This window comes from Tiliqua scincoides, chromosome 3, assembly GCF_035046505.1.
Source record: "Tiliqua scincoides isolate rTilSci1 chromosome 3, rTilSci1.hap2, whole genome shotgun sequence".
NCBI lineage: Eukaryota > Metazoa > Chordata > Lepidosauria > Squamata > Scincidae > Tiliqua > Tiliqua scincoides.
In genome coordinates, this window is record NC_089823.1 from 167,341,611 (window position 1) to 167,349,646 (window position 8,036).

At 43.9% G+C, this 8,036-nt stretch overlaps 1 pseudogene; it reads left to right on the forward strand.

The window, feature by feature from the left end:
- The first annotated feature begins 4,955 nt into the window (after positions 1-4,955).
- Positions 4,956-5,075, forward strand: LOC136646203 (5S ribosomal RNA; annotated as a pseudogene).
- Positions 5,076-8,036: the final 2,961 nt, after the last annotated feature.

The following is an 8,036-nucleotide window of genomic DNA, read 5'->3' on the forward strand; positions in this document are numbered from 1 at the left end:
ATGTGGATCTTTTGCCACATGTCAAATTCAGTATGGGGCCATTGAATGACGGAGGCTGCAATCCTAACCACACTTTCCTGAGAGTAAGCAATTGGAACAAAATAGGACTTACTTCTGAGTAGACCTGGTTCGGATTGTGCCCTAACGGCCTGATCCACTCTACCCGAATGCAGCAGCACCAGTGTGGTGCTGGTTATATCCCATGAGAGTTTTTTTGGCCTCCAGAGGCCTCTTAGGGCAACAGAATGTTCCCTTTCTCCAGAGTAAGCTCCTGCTGGCCCAGTGGGTCTACTCAGACATGCTTCAGTGACATTGCTGGCACATTTGGATGGGGACCCATCAAGGTAGATTGAGCCCAGGAATGGGATTTAAATTCAGTGGATGCTGCTGCTGCCTAACCTGTTCCCTTCTTGGTCCAGATCAGCCCTCCTCTCCACCCCAATCACCATCCCATTCTGCCCACCTTCTTCCTCCCTTTCACAACCTAGGTATACTTACTGAGGCTGGCAGGCATCTGAGGGCCACTGGCGCACAGAGCCAACCAGTCAACGCTTGTGGTAGTGGCCAGCCTACACGCTTTGCCATGTCATATATTGCAATAAATTTTTGTATAATATTAGTATCAGAGGCTTATTTTTAGAATTCAAGTTCGCCTATGTAATTGGTTATTAAGCAGGACTGCTAATTGATCCATCAGTTCATTAAAACTAACTCACACACCACAAAATGCATGAAATCAATTCCATAAATCTGCATGTCTCTGATAGCCATGCAAACTGGAATTAGTCTGTCCATGCCATTTCCAAGTTTATGCCTAGAAAGGACCAAAAAATATATATAGCCCAACAAATAAGTCGGTGCTTTGATTTGTATTTTATTGATCCCGAACGCATACCAATTGGCAGCAATTCTAATAAAAAAGGCATCTGCACAATGATAATTATTACAAAATAATGCATAGTAAACCACTTGAATTTTATAGGTTCCTTTTTTCCCTTGCTCAAAAATAATTGTATTTCAAACAGTAACCAGCTGGTAATTGCCCTGTCTTATTTTTACAACTTTTTTCTTAATTAGATGCAGTATTGTGGTAACGCAGTTTTCTTCTCTCTTGTATTTTCTGGAGGTAGTTTCATACAATGGGATGAGATAATGTTCTCACACAGCACAGGCTTTCATTGTTGGGAAGAACCTCAGCTCCTTGCCCGCCAGCAAGCCTTATTTATTTTAATTAGCTAAGATTCTCATTTCGTGCGGGTATGTGTTGAACAAGCGAGATTGCTCTTGAATTCAATGGCTTTTCAGATATATTAAAAAAAAAACGCTTCCCCATTTCGTTGCTATTCGCTATTGATCAGTCATTGTGCTGTTGGGCCTTCCGCTGTGGATTTTGAAAACCATAAACGGAGCATGCTGATGAACAAGTAACAGAGCTGCCCATGTGTCTATACTGGAATGAGAAAGGCAGCTGTGGTCTATTTCTCAGCAAGGATCCATTATTAGTAGTCATTTCAGATAATGGCCAGATATTGCGGAATACTGCTCTAAAACCTGCTGTTGCATGTGTAAAAGTAGCATTTCAATCTCTCTGCCTAGTTGTTTTTCTGGAACAATAGGAGTGATTGATCATATATCTATGTTTGTTATAAGTATTTTGGAAAGTGGAGCCCAGGTATATGTGTGTGTTAGAGAGAGAGAGAGAGAGAGAGAGAGAGAGAGAGAGCGATTTGGCACTAACGTCGTTGTTAAAAAAGCTCTGTTAATGTAGCTGACAGTTCAAACTTTGTCTTGGTTTACCATGACTTTGGGAAAAATTATGCTCCAAGAAACATAGGTAGTATTGTATGTATACCAGCATGCTTCTTGGAAGTAAAGCTGACCTAAATCTCCTATGCAGGGATTGGCATCCAGCGTCAGCTGACTTATGGCCCAATCATATCCAACATTCCAGCACCCGTGCAGTCACAATGCAACCCCAAGGGAAGGGAACAAATGTTCCCTTACCTTGAGGAGGCCTCTTTAACTGCCTCCCGCACCACAGGATGCAGCACATGCCCCACTGACACAGCTGCACCGGTACTGGGAAGTTGGATAGGACTGGGCCCTTAGACACTGACCAAAAAGTCCCAACCCCAGGCTGCCTGCCTGGGGTGATCCTTGAAGCTTAAAGCACCCTGAGGGAACCATTACAAGACCCAGTGAAGGGCTTTGCCCCAGGGCCCCCAACAACCTGACACCAGCATTGCTCCTGTGAACTGAGGTATTGAAGGAAGAATTGGGAAGATGAGATGAGGCATGTAACTGTGATATTCCATCACTGGTCAGAATTGGGGGTGAAGGATATAAGATCAAATTAAAGCAGGACCTCAAAGAGCCAACTGAAGTAAACACTGCCAACGGATGCACCTTTAATTCAAGTAAAGCCCTTTTGGTTCTACAGTAGATCTCAAATTACCAGTCTGGTACATTCTCTGGAGAAGTTCTGGGAGAAAAGCCCAGCTTGGTGCTGGGCTAGCATAGATGGGAGCCTGGCGGTGAGGCTCGCAAACGTGCCTTATGGCACATTTGTAACAGTGATCGGCATCATGGAGCCATACTGCTGAGCACAGGATTGGGCTCTGAATCAATTGTTTCTGTCAATCAAGTCTGTGTGAAAGGTGGAGTTTTCTGGATGATAGCAGTGGGAACAAGTGAGGGAGACATAGGGGCTATATTTCCCAGGCTCTGAGAGCATTTGGAATGGTATCTTCTGGGGAGCAGTAACTAATGGCAATGATGCTATACAATGGTAAAAATGAGAATCACAGAACTATGATTGACAATCATTGCTGGAATTAATGCACTAGCAGTATTACGTAGGTGCCAATACCATCCACAAATACCTGGGCATTCTTTCATTTCCTTTAGTCTTCTGAGAGAGTTGCGCTGGGCGGCTTGCATTAATCATTTCTATGCATTGTTGCATAGAACCCAGGAAATGCCATGTTCTTAATATATGTTCTTAATATACCATTTTTAGTATGGTCATTGTGTCTGTGCTCGTATGGATTCACGATGAGATACTGAGAATATTCATGGAAGGAATTTCACCTTCCATCATAATTAGCATTTCTTTCCAGTGAACTGGCAGTTGGATGAATGAGAAAGGACTGCTCATTCATTATGAAGTATTGGAGGTTGGCAAATACCCGCATGTCTGATTTGGCAGTTGCAAAAACCTGGAAGCAGAAAGTTTTATTTTCTATAAGAAAGAGTAATGGGTTATTATGCCCTGGAAGATAAAAGCAGATTTCAAAACCCTGCATACCTGTACTTGCATTGTTTTTTTTTTTTTGTTCATCTAAAATGCTGACCTAGAAATTATAGTTTATTTTCTTGTTCCTTCTCAAATCCAGCCAGTACCTGCTTTGTATATAGGGAGAGATTACGTATACATTTTCATAAGGTAGAGGATTTTGTCTGCTTTGGTTTGCAAAGTGCCAAATGGAAGCAAGTGATTAAATGAGTAAGGGCGCAATCCTGCCCTTCACTCACCATAAGGCACATTTACACCTCCTCAGGAGGAAGTCAGGCTGGTGCATGGAGGTGCGCCGGCCTGCGGAGGCTGACACAAGCCTCCACACTGGCTTGCTTACTGAGGCTTGCATTTGGCCCAGCTGGTCTGACACAAGCCTTTGGGGTAGGCAGGGAGGAGGCGGAGAGGAGACAGGAGGGTGGTTCCTGGGCAGGAGGACGGCAGGCGGGGTGGCCCCAGGGGCGGGCGGGTGGAGAGCGGGAGGTGGGGCTGGGATCCAGCACGTGCTGGATCCCAACCTCTGCTCCCGGGGAGCTTGGAGTGACTTCAAGCCACTCTGGTCTTCTAGGACTTGTGTCACCTTGAGGAGACCCATAGGGGAGAAGGCGCCTTACCAGGAGGCAAGGGGAAACATTTATTGCCCTTTTATCTACTCAGAAAGGATGTGTTTCTCAAAAACTAAAAAAAAATACAGGTGAAGAATCAAAGCATCATTCATATGGTACATCTTCAGTGGTCATAGCCTCCAGGATTAGTTTGACAGTCAGCCAAACTGTATAAATTCTTCATGGTTTTCCCCCTTTAATTTGCAAGTAAAGCTACTGAAACATTCCTAACAGTGTTTCAAGATGAGCAACTATTGTTCTGTCTTTCCTTGAAAGCAGCACAGGTTTGCTACTGCTATCCAAATTTCATGTATTTTGGAGCCAGGAGTATGTAGTACTTTGGCAGAGAGTCAAAGAATATTGCAGGGAAGCTGGAAGGATAGATATAGCAGCAGCTCACTTGGGTTTGCATCACCCGGTGGGGGTAGACTAGCAGGTCATTCCCATGATGGACCTCCTCCCATGCAGTGGGCAGGGCAACGCCAACGCATGGTGATGTCTGTTTAGCACACAATAAAGTGGGAGTATTATTTCTCATGATTCAAACTCTGTGCCCTTGTGAATGAAGCCCAACTTGGCATTCACTTTTTTATTGCTGCATCACACTGCTGGCCTATATTCAACTTGTGGCCAACAAAGACACTTTGGTCCTTTCCAGATGTGTTGCTATCAAACCAGGTCTCCCCCATCCTGCATTTCTACCTCTGATGTTTTTGTACTCATGTGCAGACCTTTTTATTTGTCTTCCTTGAACTTCTTCTTGTTGGTGGCAAGCCTGTCAAGAGAGTTTTGAAACCAATTTTGGCCTCCCAGACCATTAGCTATCTACCCCACCATCTGCACATTTGATAACCATCCCCTATGCCTCTTGGTTCAATTCATTTATAAAGATGTCAAACACTCAGGACCCATGACAAGTCTTGTGGCACTCCGCTTGATGCTTCTCTTCAGGATAACATGCAGCCATTTATTTGCACACATCAGCAACAGTTGTTCAATCTGCTCTGAAACCCCCTAACAGTAGTATCATCTAGCCCACGTTTACTGTGTGACCATAGTGCAGCAACTGTTACCCTGCACATCCCTGATCTCATCTGATCTTGGAAGCTAAGCAGGGTCAGGCCTGGTTAGTACTTGGATGGGAGACCGCCTGGGAATACCGGGTGCTGTAGGCTTATACCATAGTCTTTCGAGACTGAAGGTTGCCAACCAACCAATGAAGGTTATCATGGTCACACAATCTAACACATGTTTATATAGAAGGAATTCCCATTTTGGTGTTCCAACCATCCTCTTGCTCATTCTCTGCAGTTGAGAAGGGAGCCTGGAGTGAAACGGCTGGGTGGGTGGGTGGGTGGCAGACAGGCTGGGACAGCCCTGTGAGCACCATCAGTGCAGGGATCTGCAGTGTTCTTTGATCTTTTTTGAATGGAGTTGTATGTTTCTTCCTGTTGAAGATGAATAGTTTACTTATGATAATGTGTGTTGCTGTGACATTGCTTGCTTAAAAAACAAAACAAAAAACCTGTACTGCAATAATCGTGGCAGAGACGTAGATGGTTTTCATAAGTATCAGAAATGATCAGGAGCAGCCTTGAGCTGTTATGAGTTCCTTAAGGCTATATTTTCTGGATTCATCCTGCAGTATTTCCATTCATCTCCATGAGATTTCAATTATTTGCTACAAAGCTAAATTCTGTGGCTAATTTGGAGAGTCCTGCTCTTGCAAAACATGTGAGAAATGTCAAAGGCTATAGAAAGTGCTTTGAGGAGGCTAGTGACATTTCAGGGGGGAGGGAGTTCTCTACGCCTGCAATTTCAACTGCCTGCTCCAGAGTGAATGGGTTTTTTACCATTGTTCTTTGACAACCAGTTTAATAAAACAACCTGAGCTTACCAATATACAGGCATCTCTGTTATCCACATCATCTGCAGGGGTTCCATTCTTAGAACCCTGACAGATGCCGAAACCTATGAATAATGAAATAACCTTTAATCCTCTGGAGGTGACAGGAGCTGCACTCAGAACACCATCAGAACTCCCTCAGGAGCAGAGCTTGCATTGCCTCGGGAGGGTCCATGTCAGATAATCAAATCTGTAGGTTCCAAATCCACAGGTAACAAGGGCCACTGTATTCTTTCTGAAGGCCAGGATGCTGTAGTACTTCAGGAGTTGGATTTAGACCTGGAAGATCCAGGTTCAAATCCCCACTCAGCCATGAAGCTTCCTGGATGACCTTGGGCCAGTCACTATCTCTCAGCTTCACTTATCTCACAGGGTTGTTATGATGACAGAAAAGAACTGCGCACATCCCCGTGAGCTCCTTGGAGCAGTTTCTCCAGTTTTTCAAACTGTGGGTCAGGACCCACTACATGGGTGGCAAGCCAATTTCAGGTGGGTCCCCATTCATTTCAATACTTTATTTTTAATATATTAGACTTGATGCTACCATGGTATGTGACCACATTTGGGGAAATGTTAAAGACCTGTACTTTTAGCAAGCTACTATGTGTATTCTTTTAACAATGATAGTAAATGGGACTTACTCCTGGGTAAATGTGGGTAAGATTGAGGCCTAGGATTGTTAAAACTTTTTCTGCTTAATGATGTCACTTCTGGTCATGATATCACTTCCGGTGGGTCCTGACAGATTCTCATTCTAAAAAGTGGGTCCCGGCGCTAAATGTGTGCCTTAGAGAAAGGGCAGTATAAAAATGTGAAAAATATAATAAACAAAAATACTGAACTGGTGATCCTTTCTATATGGTGAAATTGAGGGATGCTTGCATCCTCCTTCACTACATGGAGAGAAGAGGCGAAGAGAGGAATTACTCTGGCCAAGAAGTATAAGAACTAGCCCAGAGTCTTGCAGACCATTCCTAGCCAGATGTATTAAGAAGCAAGACCTGTTGATGCTAGTGGGACTTACTTCCAAGTAAGTCTGCTTAGATTGCAGCTTTAAATTGGATTCAGCCTGCTGAAGTCAATCAAACTGGGAGTGAATGACCCATGCTTTCATGAAGCAAAGCTGGTTCAAAAGACATGTATTCCCCATTTAAGTGGCTCAAATTGCTTTAAGAGCAAGGATGCCAGTTTCTGTGATTTGTAGATTCTAATGTGCTAGAGTAGAGTAATGGAAGGGCAATGTCAGCAGTGGCACAGGATCCGTATATATGCATGTCAGGGGGAAAATAAGTTTCGTGCTTTGAAGCAAGTAATGCTATCAGCCCACAAGAGGCTAGAACACATTATGCGTAGAATTTGAGCACTGGACTATTAGCAGCAGGTACCGGGACTGAATGCAGAATCAGAGCAGATAATGGGAACCAGGAGACAGGAAATGAGGCATAAAGGGGGCTGGAGGAAGAAGCGAAGATCAACTTGTTTACTTAGCCTTAGAAGAGGTGGACAGAAACAGCCACATAATTCAAAGCATTATTCACTGTGTTTTCAATAATGTAGGAAAAGGTGAAAGGGGATTCAAACACACAATTCCCCTGGCTTTTATGAGTAGAATTTCTGAGCAACTTGGTTTTTTTTAAAGCTTCAGCATGAGAAAGTCAAGTACCAATAAATTTACTGATGGGTAAACATTTGGTTGCATGTATTCATTGAAGAAAACAAAAATATTTCCAGGGCAATGTCTAACCGGCAAAGCATCCTTCATACTAGGATTGTAAACAGCCACTGGGCTTGCTCACCTATGGTCAATAAGGATAATCTCTAGGTGATCAGACAGAAACGTTTTGCAAAAGTCTGTCCATTTCTTTTCTGACTTGGCCACAAATAACTAACCTAGGGCACAATCCTAACCAGGTCTACTCAGAAGTAAGTCCTGTTTGTTCAATGGGGCTTACTCTAAGAAAAGTGTGGTTAGGATTGCAGCGCTAGGCTAGTAAAAAAAAAAAAGTGATGGTATAGGCCAAGGGTCTCCAAACTCCGGCTCAGGGGCAGGATGTGGCCTGCAGAGAGCCTCTATTTAGCCCATGGCCAGCCTCTGATCCCCTGAGAGCCTCTGGCCCATTTGACCAAACAGAACCAGAGTTGTGCATGTGTGTGCTTTATTTCCTTGGCTATGTTGGTGCTTGGAGAAATCCTGGACATTTGAGTCCATTCATTCATTAAGCTAAGTTCC